We start from the raw sequence: 15,200 nt of genomic DNA on the forward strand, positions 1-15,200 counted from the left end.
TCTTCTGCCCACAAAATCATCATGAAGAAATGAAAGCTATATTCTGGCAGGGCATCACTAGCCAGAGAATTCTGCAGTGCAATTGCAGTGAAATTTTTTATATTTAAATAAATTTTGTAACTGTTCAAACATTCTGCATTGTTTGACATTTTCCATTACAATTTAAAATATGTAGCATTTGGAGGCATATTAACAAATTAACACTTTAGATTTCTAAAGAAGATAGCTTTAGATTAAATCCTCCAAAATTATGGAAAAAAGAAAAAATTCAAAGTGCAGGACAAAAAGAGCAGGAAAAAAGAACTAAGAAACCACTGTCTATAAGTGGTACATTTTGGCAGGGACTTCAAGATCAGTTTTTCCAAGTGTTATACTCAAGGGAAAACAATGAAAGTGACATAGACTGGAATCTTTAAACACATCATTGTAGAGTAACAGAACTTATAAAAATTTTATGGGTGTGCTAAGGCAAATGGAATGAGTAGTTGTATTATTATCTTCCTTAATGATCTGATGTGTGATATATGTTGTATAGCTCTCTTATTGGATTACTGTTCAAGAGAACAGTCCTACTGAATTCTAAGAAAATGTTACGTAATCATGTACATATAAAGCAGTTGCATTTTCAAGTGAACAGGTCCCAGTGAAATTAGAATTACATTTTAATTAGATTTGGTAAAAAAATGTAATAAAATAAAAAACAGAACAGATACAATACAAACATTATTCCACCAGTAATCTCATTATTACCTGGAGATGCAACATTAATTTTGTATTTGTGTTCTTCCTCTTCTCAATTAAAAGCAAAGGGTAGCTACATGTCTTCATATCCACCGAGATATATCATATCTCGGTGTGTATATATGTATGTGAGTGAATATGTTCATCCTTACTAATGTCACCAGAAAGTAATGTGAATATGATAATTATCCTTCTAGAGAGACATACAGGACTATGCCAAGGGATTGCTTAAATCCTTTATTAAAAGTCTTAGCATTAACATAAGATGACAGCTTCCATCTTGCTGCAATAAACTGAAAAAATTGTTTGAAAAGATGGGAAGTGTCAGAAATATCAAAGTAGCTTATAAAAACCATCTATGATCCAAAACAAAATCAAAAATATTCATAGTTTCCACATCTATACATGCTTGTGGAACTGAAGCTAAGTTTAATGAAGATGACAGGTAGAGAATGTAGAAATGTAGAAAAAAAGCATCCAAGGTGTTTTTATTTAATGTGAGATTTTGAATAATTTTCAATTTTTTTTTATTTTATCTTCCAGAAGTCAAAAGAAATACAGATGCTTGTCTGGTTGAATTATTCTTGGGGTTATTTGTTATAACAATAATGCAGCTCCCTACCTATTTTCTTGCATGATTCATGTTATTTCCTACTCACAAAACAAATCTCAGCACAGAGACATTAATTTTAAATCTATATAGACACACAAACACGCCTATGTACAATATGAAATCTATCTTTATCTTAGTATTTAATATGGAGCACACTAAGAAAATGCCTTATCCAGTTTAACATCTGTAAAATTCCATGGTCTTAACAGCTTCTGTATGTTTGTTTACTCTATAAACTTCAAGTTCTTACTTATTAAGGTAAAAATTTATTATGGTAATTACTTATTATGGTCTTGCTTCTTTTACATAAAATATGTTTCAACTCAGCCAAAAAATAAATTTCTCTTAAAATCAGTTATGAAAATGTTAGTCCTTTTATCTGGCTTTCCCTCCTGTTGTGGTTTAACCCCAGCCAGCAATCAAGTACAACACAGCCCTCACTCACCCCCCGAGCAGCAGGATTGGGGAGGGAATCAGAAAGTAAAGGCAAGAAAACTTGGCTGGAAATAACGACATATTAATAGGAAAATCAGGAAAAGGTGCTCTTGGTAAAATATAGAATCAAATCATCTCAAAATAAGAGAGAAGCCTGTTTTCTTCAGTCAAGTACTAAAGAAATATATCTACTAAAAATGAAATGCCTATCAGCAAGATCAGGTAAAATGTTCACTCCATACTCTTGTGAATCTAAAACTTCTTTTCCTTAGAGAGGTTATACAATCTCTTTCACATTGCAACAAGTAGAAAAAAATGTATTCCTTTCAGAAATTAAAATGTCATATTTTTTATTTTAATCTAAGATATCTTTTGTTGTTCTTGTCTACCGCTCAAAAAAATAAACGCTATATATTTATTAAACATATCTTGGTCTGGCGCAGCTGAGAAAAAGGGGGAAATGCAATATATTTTGGGCTACTGTGCAAGCACTTCCATTGCAATGGAGGAAGAATGAAGGAAACCTATGCAGGTTTATCACTCAAATATAAAGATAAGATGCAATTGTGAAGTGAAAAACTTGATTAAAGTTCACCAGAAAATGAAGATAGGTAATAAAGCTTTGGTACTAATGATGTGTGCATACAAAACTATGAAAATGGATGTGTATAGAGATACATATAAAAGGATGCAAAATATATACATCTATATATTTAATTATATTTGAAGATCTTTTTAGAGAACCAGTATTTATGTTTGCTTTACTACTACTAAATGATGCATCTCATCTCTATTTACTGGATATTAAATACACACTTGCTAGTACAGCGTTCCTATGCCAGTTTTTTTCATCTTTTCATTTCCTAATTTCCATTCCTTTCAGGTGAAAATCACTTCAGTAAAACAGATAATTGCTTCTGCTTTGCAATGTCAAACAGTTTGCCTAAGGTTATGGCAATGTCTAAAATTAAGATGGGAAAGTTCTCATTATCTTTCTTCATTTCCAGCAACCTTTCATCTCATTCTCTTCAGTGGTGTCCAAAGTCACACTCTCCCTATTGTTTATTCTTTTCTACTGTTTTCTTGCATTTAGTTACAATTTAGTTCTTCTCTTCCCCACAATTCTTCACCTTCAGTCTGTTATGAATGTCAACATTTTAAAATGGCTAAAGAGGAAACCTAGAATACATGCAATCCAGTTGCTCAGTCCACACCATTTTCAGTACTACTCATAAATCTTTGTCCCTCTACTTAATTGTTATGCTAAAAATTATTCCACATCTTGAAACAGAAAAACAAAAGACTCCTTTAAGACTGTTTATATATGCACTCCATTCTTGAAAAGTCTTAAGATGAAACTGTCACTCATTTCCATATGCATATTTTTCCATAGTCTTGCCTTAACTTTCATCTCTTGGCAATGAAGTCCTAAAACGGTGTCCGCAATGTTAAAAAGTGCAGACTGACAAATGTGAGGCAATGATAACATACAGTGGTTCCTGCTACTGAGCTATCAAATTTTAAAAGCATCAGTGAAGCAACTAATCATTGAGTCTCCTTCCATTGTAACCATGAAACTATGCTTTTATGTTGGAAAGACTGAAGAACAGTTTTCAGTTTTCTATTCAAGGAAAACTAGAGAATGGTGCCGATAACACCAAGGTTGTGGGTTTGATTCCTGTATGGGCCATTCACTTAAATCCTTGTATGTCCCTCCCAATTCAGATTTTTTGGTGGTACTGCTGTGAAAATTTTAGGCCTCCCTTCAGCTGGTTAGCATGGCATGACTGGGATCTTTTGCTGAATATGCATTTATGGGGTTTTTTTCAGTTTAATATAAAAACCTAGATTTTAAACCCCCAACAGGACATTATGTTTCAGCTTATCCATACAAAGATTTCTATTTTATGTATTTGTGGAATTTAGCAATATTTAAAATAAAAGTTATCTGATATAACAGGTTGCCTAAATATATGCTTTCCTTTCCCAGATGAGCACTAACATTATTTTGACACCGATTGTGAAGAATGACTTTTTGGTCCAGTCGGAATGCTCTCTTACAAGTGAAATTACAAATGGTTTTTGTAAAAGCTGTAGAGACCAAATCTCAAGGAATGGGCTCATAAGACTCTTTTGACTTTTGTTTCACAAATCCACATGCATCTTGTTCGCAGATGTTCAGTTAACCCAAAGTATTACTTGTTTTACAATACCGACACTATAATTCATCACAAATTTAATTGTTTGATTACTTGAAATAGGTACTAATGATATATTATTACATCATGGGCTTATATTTTAATTTTGTACTCCCCTGGCACACTTACACAGTAGAACTCAGCTCATACAACTGTCATTCAATATAATTTAAACATATTATTCAGTTCTAAAAAAGAAACAGCTGAAATAGTTGGACAAGCATTGTAGCACTTATTTATTACTTCCTGTAAAGGAATTTGAGTAAAAGAGAAACAACATCGAAGCGATTTCAATCCTTTTGCAATTAGTAAAGTTATAAATTCAGATAAATACAACTGACAAAAGTATTAGATTTAAAATAATATTTCCATTTATAGATTATCAGTCAGATTTAACTGATATATAAAGAAATAATGCTAGTGATATCTAATGCTAAGCTCAGACAAAAATTATTCAAGTACTCGAAGCAAACTGAAGTGCAAGTAGAGAAGTACAAGAAAAGCAAATTGATTTAAAAATGCAATGACAGTGCAATAAAACTCTCAACATAACATATACATGTATTTTCAAATCAGTTTTAAGTGTTATGGATTTTCTTTGGTGATTTGACATAGTATGTAATGAAAAATGCATCATTCCCCAGCAATTTGCATAGATGTCATTGTACTAAATTTATTATTTATTTTAGTCTAAACAGAAGTAATGAAACCATTAAACACATTTCAGTGTGCTTTCTTATTAGTTAAAAAAGTTTGGTGAGACATTTCAAAGCTATTTTTACAAACTACTGGAAGCAATTACATTATATATTATGTATTATTAATGTACTAATTATTGACCTGTAGTTGTTTTCCTAAAGGTAAACATGTATTAAAAATTAATTTCTATATTGCATATTTAGTCAACATTTACAAGACTACATACACTGCGTATACCTTGCATATACTGAGGAACTATATTTATATAAAGTCTACAATCATATATGCATATTAAGTGTATTCTTAAAGCTAGTGGATAATTTGTAAACCTTGGCTCATCAAATAAGTGCACTTATCAGAATCATAAAAGACCCATTTCTAGTGATTTACCTCCATCATATAGAAATATACTGGATCATAGAGAACTAACCTCAGAGGAACAGATAGAATTTAATTTCTGATGCAGTAATCTCTGATCTTAGTTACTTTGCTGGATAACATAGAAGCTCTAAAGGGTTGAAGAAAAAAAGGCTGGTTTGGTTCTTATATTTTTGGGTATAAAATGTTCAAACAGATATATTTTAGGAGATTTCTATAGAACACATATTGCCGTCTTTGTGTTTGTGGTTTTTTTTTAGATACAGCACACAGCCCAGTTTTGTTATCTGTCATGTGAAGGTACATGTTAGATGTTTTCACTATTTTTGAAATGTTTCAGAGATTGGCTCAACGAGATAGTCAAGACAGTTTTGAAAATTCTTGTGGCATCTGACATAAGAGGGATTATTACACAGCTGAGAACAGAAGCAAAGAAAAGGGAGCAAAGCTTAAACCAGGAAAAGAACAGAAAGCTCTTTTAATATAAATGTTTGCAACTCTACTGTGTTGCAAAGAGAAGGAGATAAAATCCAGCAATAGCTCTAAGCCCTTCATCATTTAATGAACATAGGTTAATAGGATCATAATACATTTCCTAGACTCAAGAACTCCTCCTTACTTCCAAATTCTGGCTATATGAGAAATCTGTTGCAGTCATGGGTCATTGCTTAAAAGTCTCTCAAAGTGTATTTATTCCCCTTTCCCCACTGAGATGATATTCACATTTGACATTCTTGAAACTGAGCTGTTTTATGTGAACATACACCAATATCCATCTACATGAAGAAAATCTAGATTTAATTGGTGAGAGTGAGAACTAAGAACAAGAAGTACAAGGGAATAAACTTAGCTATTCCTATAAGAACTCAGGAAAGAAAGGAAGATTATTGCCTAATTCAAGGCAAAGCAATAAAGAAACAAATTAGCAAGCACAGTAGCCCGGGAACAATAAATATGTCCACTAAGTTAGACACAGTGCATATGTGGCCGACAATTTAACACCATGAAAGGGGATTACAAATCTCCAGTGGTGCAGTGAAACACTAAATTCCAAAAAGATTTAGTGCAAGGAACACAAGGTAGTGTTAAACAGCTGACAAAAGAGAACAAGGAAAAAGCACACATAGTGTCAGAGATTTCATAATACTAAAAGACATAAGGCCATCTAAACACGTAGACATTGCATCACTCTTAGTGTTGGCTTAATCTCTTCTCTGCTCTAGCTTGGCTGGCAGCTAGAAAAAATTCATTAGGGACAGACTATCTCAAAAAATAAAAAGCTTTAAAGTAAGCTTTGACAATTTGAGAAATCAATTCATGTGGCTAGATTCATACTTTAAAGAAATATAAATCCCTAACCTAATCTATTACAAAGTAGGATTAGAAATAAATCAAGTAGTATTGATAGTTTCTTGAACTACTTTAATGCTGATCTCTGTTGAAGAGTTGTATTATTGTGAATCTCATACAGATTAATATTTTATACTTCCAGAAGTAGTATTTCAGGCTAGGACTGAGACAAATAGCCTGGAAATGAAATCATAACATGTCCTAAAAGTATTTGCTATTGCTAACCATGTTTCATTAACTACATCTGGTCTTTTTCCTTTAAAATGACAAATCTGAAAGACTAGAGTTTTCTATTTTATCATAGGAGGAAAAAAAGAAAGGAAACAAAACTAGTCTGATAAAGTCAGGAAACACATACAGTACTGAAATTTATCACATAATGATTCAACAAATATTTACCAAATAACATTTCACAATAAGTGTGGTAATGAAAGGGTACATTCATAGATTTTCCATCATTATAATACTGAGGGAATTTTCTTAAGTGCTTCAAATTACAATTTTCTAAATTCCAAAATGTTCTCTTACCTACCTAGACTTTCTCAAGAAAAACCAAACAAAACCCAGCCTTCCAGACAATAACATAGTGGCAATAAAGCTTCATAAGAACAAAGATATTTAAATAGCATTATCTGCTATTTGTCTTATTCTATATTGCCATCTTTTCCCCACTGAGTGCTAATAAGTGCTTGATGTTGAAGAGGTTTACATTTAACATCTGTCAGTTGTATCCAGAAGTAGCACCTACAGGGAACTGTCTAATAGATTGCTATTTTCCTCTGTAGCACCAGCAAATCTGTCTCACATCATTTACATACAGATAGTTATAGGCATTCATCATTTCATTATGCTGACTGCCTCACTATTCTAATGTATAATGTCTCTTTAATGAGCCTCAAAAATACAATATTCCTTGATTTATGACTGCTTAACTGAAAAATTATACAGATTGACAAAAACTCATCATAAAGCTTTTTTTGTGTTCCCACTACCTGCACTTTAAATTTAACAATTACTCTTGAGTTAATCTCATTATTTGCTTCTTTGGCAAAAGAAAATATCAAATTTTAGCATAGAAGGCTTCACAGTCATTGCTGTTTTAATAAATATACTTTCATTTCCATGAGAAAACAGTACATAATTCAAAAAATTGAATTGATCAGTTTTTTCCAAGAAATACAATGTATTGGGCAATCTGTTTCAATATTTTTACATGCCAATTACTGTATACTTCCTAAATTATCATGTGGAATACTGCTGTACTAGTCATGCAAGAGTGACTCATAAATGAGCCAATTTACATGTTCAAGTAAATTGAACTATGGTGAATTGTATGAACTTCAATTATTTTATAAACAAATGTTCAGCACTGAAAAACAACTCTGCCATTAAAAGCACCCGGAAGTCATACAAACACACCTAAAACAAACAGAAAGCTGAGAACAAGAGGCAAACACTTCATTCATTTGACTGCACCCAGGCATTTCAGTTCCCAAAACTGCATCTCCCTATGTTTATAGATATGTCAGCATTCCTCTGGTTTTGAATACCGAAGCTGAAAAGATTTACAAACTGCTCACAGTGGCCATTAGAAGAACAAATTTCTATGAAGTATGAGAAACTTTATGATACCTTGTTTCTGATATATCTACAATTTGCAATGTTTTTAGCTTGTGAGAAAGTGTTGAGCTCCGACAGAAGTTTCTCCCATAACAGACAGCTGCAATTTTTTACTCCCTCACCTACTACAATTTAAGTTTACCCTATAGCCAGCCAGTCAGTTTGCAACTCCCTCCCCTCTGCTCGGCCTTTCTTTTCTATTAAGTTTTAGAAACAGCATAGTAAGACCCTTCCCTTATCAAATGCCACTCCTTACAGAGGGTTCAAATGTAATGAGTACAGATAAACAAATGAGCAATAATGTAACCTTGTACTGCCTTATCTCAAAGCATCACTTCCTATTTCCAAATCATGAAACCAGGCAACAAAGGCTATCCACTCAATGCAGAAGAGATGTACAGAGATTTAAGAAACAGATGGCAAGCTACATTCCCTAGATCCCTGAAAAAAAGTCAACTTTAAGTGAAAAATCACACAAAACAACAATACACTACTACTGAATATTCAAGAGCTGTTTCAGTAGATGCAAATATGTTATGATACGATAGAAAATAAAGTGCACAAATGACACTGATATGTTTGACAATGATAAGTTAAATGCTCAATACAGTAAAAATTTTTATTTCATCATTTTGGATCCCTATTTTAGTTCCTTTGCACTGAATATTCCAGTTAATATCAACACCTGAATTTCAGAGTCAAACTTCTAAAGAAGTTTAGTATATCATAGGAATACAGGTATATCATTCCCTAATCAGCACCATGGTTTTTTTTTATCATCTAGGAAAATCAACATATCTACACATTTCAACAAGATAAAATGGCAATCAAATAAGGCAATATAACATTTTCTAGCGTTTTTTAAAATGAATAAATAATTCCAAAATAGTATTGCTTTGTATGCACAACTTATAACTCTGAATTCAGAAAACTGGTATGTCAGTCCAAACACCTGTTGCAATAGAAGGCCTTAATTTATAAACCTGGATGCTTCATAAATTCAAAATATCTCAAAATATCCAATCCTTCCCGTAGCAAGAAAGAGATTTATATCTCAGCTTGTGATAGTGATAAAATCCAATTTAAGAAACATTCAATATTTACTAGTCACAACGTATCCTTAGACTGTCACTCTGAGGATCTCAGAACTTCATTTCTGTGTCCCTTGGCAATAACTACAAGGCACAGAGCCAAGGGCAGCCATGGACAATGCTTACACTGTCTCTTAGTGTTCATAGTGTGTATCTCTACCTGGAAGAGACTATGACTACTTGTTATCTTAGTGACACACAGAGAAATTGATAAGAACAAATACAGATATCCCTATAATTCCTTCATGTTACAATTCTATTTCTTGCCTTATAAATTCATTATTTCACCTCCTACAGTATAGAGAGTTACCATTTCCAAAAACTGGCTAATAATGCCTGTAACTCATGATATTCCTTCCTCAATCTAAATTTCAGAAAAGGCAGTGGAGGAACATCAGAACAAGCTTTAAGCATTCACATTGTTCTTTCTTATGTGTACATACAAATATTTGTAGCTGTTTCTCTGGTAGAATACTAAATTAGCAATTTTCCTTGTAGAGCACTGAATTTCACAGAAATCCAACAAAATTCTGTTTCCCCCTGATTGAGCCTACTTACAGGAAGGTGGTGTTGCAAAAGGATTCAATACTTCAATCAGTGCAGTCTGCACGTCAGAAGAAAATCCAGAGTGTGTTCTCTTCCTGTGATCAATTTTCTATCTTTCTGTAGCTACACCTAGGAAATAACCAGTAGAGAGTCAGTGCAGCTAAATAAAGAAAATAACAAAGCAAATTATTAGAAATGAAAAAATGAGAATATGTTGAACAATAGTTTATGGCACAGTCCATACGATTATTCATCAATATGGAATTATAGCAGACAAAAGTTTAAATTTAGTCTTCATTTAATTCTGTAGTACCCAAGTGATTCCAGAGTTCTACAATCTCAAGACTGCCAAGTAGAATCAAACAGATGTTATCATTACACCTTAGCAGCTATGTGGTAGCCTGACAGGAGAAACATAATGACCACAGAGGGAGCTGGTCCAGCCACCCAAAACACCACAACCACATTTCTGTTCAGCATGTAGAACTACTGGAGTACATAGAATACAAGAAATAAACAGTCATATTTATTTAACAGTAGAGTTAATTCATAATTTTTGAATTTCAGTAGAAATAGAAGAAGCAGCTTCTCTTCTCTCTGATTCTTATTTACATACTTGGCAGAGTTCTACAGAAAGCAGAAGAGCCAGGAATAAGGCATTAAAAATGGCCTGTTTTGGTATTTTTTAAAGGAGGCAGGGTTCAGATGTATCTTCACATCCAAACCAATACTGACAAGGGCTGGTACTACTCCCTTTAAGTAGCTGAATCACACTCCAAATAACACTTTTTAAAGAAAATCTACCCTGGGAGATAACCATTCTTACTTTATCTTTTATATCTAGGTTTTGCTGCAAATTAATTCCTTATAATTCTTGTCATATCTAAATAAGTTTATGCGGATATCCTTTATCAAAAATTTTCTATATTGCAACCCTCATTATTCCCATTTTTTAGATTGAATAAATTTGGTTCAGGCTTCTTTTGATGCCTTTAATATTTAATTTAATGAATTATCAAAAACCAGGTACATTTTATTTGCACATTTAGAAACGTAGACAACTCGAGCCTCCAAGTTATTTTACTGGATCCTTACACATTATGCTCCTAAACATCTGTAGAGATTAAGTGGATCTTGTTTCAGCAGTTTCTATTCCTTGTGCCTTTGCCACAGACTATCAACCCAGTAAACAGAAATGTTTGTCATGCCTCCAATTCATAAAGGGTGATAGAGGAATGAAGTGTCTTCAGATTTGTCAAAAGATGTCTGCCAGGCATTTTAGCACATCTTGAGTTCTGCTACTGCTGGAAGGAAGGAAATCACTTGTGTAAGAAAACAAAAAATCTGGAACCTGCCACACATGTAACAGTATGGCATGGTAAATATGCTGGCCCCATATTCTTCCCTGAAGCATTAGAAGGAATTCTTCATCTTCCATTTGTGCTGTTCATTATTTCTACTTATGGCTTCTGCTTTTTTACACCAAATTGAATGTCTATTATTTTCTGGTATTTCTACATTTTATTTGGATTATTTTAAGCCTGGGACAGCAGCAATATTAGCATCTACTCCATTTCCAAAATGGCCAACAATACCATACATATTACAGTACAGAATTTTACATAATTACACTCCTCCCCACAACCCCAGTTACTGTGGAAGAGTGACTGCCAATAAATATTATATCCTTTTAACCCAAAAAACTTGAATAATACTTGTAGTCTAATTTTATCTAGATCACAGTTCTGTGGCTTGCTTAAAAGAATGCTACACAATTATCAAAACTGCAGTTTATTTACTAAATTAAAGTAATGTCTCCTAACCCTTAAGGCTTGCTGCAGTTTTTGAAGACACAAAATAGGACTGACTTATTCCTGAGAAATCTATGCTGTACAATTGCTGTATCTCTTGCAGATGCTTAGAAGAACAGCTTGATAATTTCAGGTCCCTCAGTGACCTTCCTTCAGGAAGATTCAGATAAGAAAATGATGCACAATTCTTTGGATATTTATTCAGGTCTTATTTTCAGCCCTTTTCTGAGCTTTTGAAATTTCACCATCCTTAAGTTCTCAAATATGGCGCTACTATACATCATGTAAAGATTTGTTTATTCCTTTATGCATACTTTATTGCTTTATAAATCAAATAATCTTTGCACCTAAGATGCAAATAAAATATAGTTCTTTGTTTCTAGTTGAGCTTAGCCTTGCAGTTAGATAATTTGTATTTAGTTTTATAAGTTTGTAATTTTTTTGTGTAATTAATTTTTTATATGTACTAAAATCATTGGATTCTAACATCACTCATGTGAAATTCCAATACTGACCCCTGAATCTTCCACTGCTTTCTATACCCAATTAACTAGGTTGGAAAAGACACTTCTTACCTCACACAAGGAAGCTAACAGAATGTGAGATAATTTATGTTTAATTTTTAAGGTTTTACATAATTGTATGTAGATTTGTCCCACCAGCTCCTTGGATCTTTCAGTGAAGATTTCTTTTTAAAGCATTATAGCTCTTCAGCTTGCACTGATGAAAATGCAGTCTGTTATTTTTTTTTAAATATAATTGTTTTTCAAAATGTATGTTTGTTTTTTGGGACAGCTATATTAGATTGCAGGGCGAAGCTCTTTAAATAGAGAAATATATACATCAGAGTACAGAAGGTTTTTTAACAACAGGAAAGAACACAGAAGACAAAACAAAATAAATCTAAGACCACTCAAAACAAGTGTCTCATTTGTCCAGGTTCACCTATGCCAGCTCACAGAAAAGATAATACAGGGAGCTATCAGTTAACCACACAGGTACATGTGTGCATGAAGACCTCCACAACATAGGAAAATCAACTGAGGAATAAGCTAACAAGCTGAACTTAATAGCAAGTTGTCAGGTGTTTCTTTATGCTGTCACAGAAACTCGTGGAACTGCTGTTCCTCTTGAATAAATGAATGAGCTACATGTTCACTGCATATATATGCCGTTGTAGCCCATATTTTTTCAGCTTCTCTGCTACTCCAGCTCAGTTGTGCTCATCTTCTTCTCAACACTTCACCCTCTCTGATCTATAAGGTTAAGCCATTTTCTTTAATATTAGGATGGAAATTAGAGACTACAACTTTCCATAAGACATAGTAGGCATCATATACTTTTGGAGGATTATTAACAAAAATATAGTCCACTGTCTAACAAAAGTTTAAAACAGGACAAGAAGTCTAAAACAGATGTGCTGCTTACACAAAGCCTTGGGATAGTTGTCCCTTTGACATATGAAAGCAATGAGAAATTATCAGTTATCCCTGGCGAGAAGACTATGTTAACATCTGTATCGCATTTTAAGTACTAGATTAATTTTTTTCATAAGACTTTCTCTGGCTTCTCAGGTCTGTAATATCCCACCCTTAACATATAAAATGACCCTAAGAAAAGCAGTTCAGCCCTGTAATTCTACTACTTCCATGATAATAGCATCCAAGATAAGGAATATCTATCAAATGTGTCAGAACATTATCTGTTCATTCCAGTCTCCTTTTTTGCCTTGTTTTTCTTATCTGCCAGCAGCACATGCCTTGGCTTCTACTCAACATCACTCACAAAGCTCATAGATAAATAAGTCAAACAAATAAATAAAACCTTAAAAAAATTAAATAAAAAAATGCCAACACCAAACACACCCTCACACACTCTTTTTCCAAGTCTGGAGGTTTTTAAACTCTATTATTTCCTTTTCCATGCAAAAAAAAGCCTGTCTAGAAAACTTGCCAATCTTCTAAAAGCCTTGCAGCAAGACAGGGAGGTAGGGCAGTATGGGACAGGGCAGGACAAGATGTATTGAGCCAGGATTAGCCGTGAGCCCTCGGTGGGCACAGGAGGACACAGCCGCAGGGAGCAGCTGCAACCAAGGGCAGGGAGGCAGCCCTGGGCAGTGGCTGCCACTGCCCCATGGGACAGCAGGGCTAGAGACAAGCCATATACAAAGAGCACTGGTATTCCGTGCCTTTTTCCACTGATAAGGCTTCTCCTCAAGCCTCTAGGGTCCCTAAGCTTCTGAAGAGATGCTCCAGCCATGAAGCAGCACCTGCAGGAGATGAAACAGGAGTGGATCACTTACTTAACCTGCTTAGACTAATATAAGTTCATGGCCGTGGTGCACGGCACCCTCAGAGGTGTTCATGGAGCTAGCAGGTGTCTCTGTGAGACTGCCTGTCCTTTTTAAAATGTTTCTGATGACTTGAAGGCAGTTGCTGTCACGCTCCTCTTTATGACAAGCAAAAAGCAAGAACCAAGGAGCTACAGGCTGGTCAGCCTTAACCGTGTCCCCAAAAAGGTTGTGGATTAGGTATTTGTAGAATCCATTTCTTGTTGGCTGAGCAGATCATGCCTGACCAACCTCAGTGTCCTATAAACTATGTAACATGGATATTACATATTAAAAGTAGATGGAAAGCTAAATTTTGAGCAAATAGGCGTTGCTATGTGAAATGGACACACACAGGTTATGGATCACATTGTACAAAAAGTAGATGTCAAATCTGAAAAACTACATAATTTAAAATTTGAGAATAGTTGCTATTTATTTTAGCAAAATGCTAAAAAATTAAATTTGCATAGATATCTTAGATGTATGTACTCTGATGATTACTTACAATTGTGTTCAATTGTCTTCCATGCAGATAGTTAGGGAAACCTTCAGACACATTTCCTTTGGTTACAGATGTGTCATTTACATTTTCAGAGTTCTATAAAATCATATTGCTGCTATCATGTTTTGCCTTTTAAAATATGAAAGATATTTCAATTTCTAGCAGCTTATTTGTACAGTGAATGTTATAGAAAACACAACATCACTAGAAAAATTATGCCCAATGACTGGTAAAAATATTAATTTCACTTCCAATAAGATCTATGAGAAAATACTTTGAATAAGCACGAGCCTGAAAAAAATTGTCATCTTAAGGTGAAAAGTAAATTCACCTTAACTGTTTGAAAATATCAAATAGTCTATTTATGAAAAATCTAATCATAATTCTTTTGCTACTGCACAGCTAAACTTCTTTCTGAAGTTCTGAATTCTTTTTCCAAATCCTTCATATGTTATATGTGGTCTCTGGAAGCCCACATACCTCACACATAGATACTATAAAAATATACAGAATAGCTTTTAGACAATATGCATGTTGTAAGAGACATGGATGTGTATGCTGAGATGCCATAAAGAGCTCATGATCTTAGAGCTCTTTTCCAACCTTAATGGTTCAGTGATTTTATAATGCAGTAATGCTGCTTGGGAAGAGAGTTAAAACAATTTAATCAATATCTTATTATAAGCATAATATGAGAACTTGTAAAAAAGGCTTTCTACCCAACATCCACAAAAATATGAACAATCCTTACTTGTAAACTTTCAGAGCTTATTAAAACTAAATATGTTTCTCTAATTTAAACCTTTTATCAAAAACAGGAGGAAAGGTTCTAGCCATTTCTCTCCCTTGTAGATTTTTAATGAAATCCAGGCATGACTGAATGA

General features: G+C 33.7%; 1 protein-coding gene across 5 annotated transcripts in view; it reads right to left on the bottom strand.

Annotated features, from left to right (window-relative positions):
- TENM3 (teneurin transmembrane protein 3) overlaps positions 1-15,200 on the bottom strand; it is a 1,282,397-nt gene that overhangs the window by 1,221,682 nt on the left and 45,515 nt on the right. For all 5 annotated transcript variants that reach the window (XM_021548380.2, XM_021549050.2, XM_021548299.2 and 2 more), the window contains exon 2: positions 9,684-9,800. The gene's annotated coding sequence lies outside the window, so the exon portion shown is untranslated. The remainder of the gene's footprint in view (positions 1-9,683; positions 9,801-15,200) is intronic.

Source organism: Lonchura striata, chromosome 4 (genome assembly GCF_046129695.1).
Source record: "Lonchura striata isolate bLonStr1 chromosome 4, bLonStr1.mat, whole genome shotgun sequence".
Taxonomy (NCBI): Eukaryota; Metazoa; Chordata; class Aves; order Passeriformes; family Estrildidae; genus Lonchura; species Lonchura striata.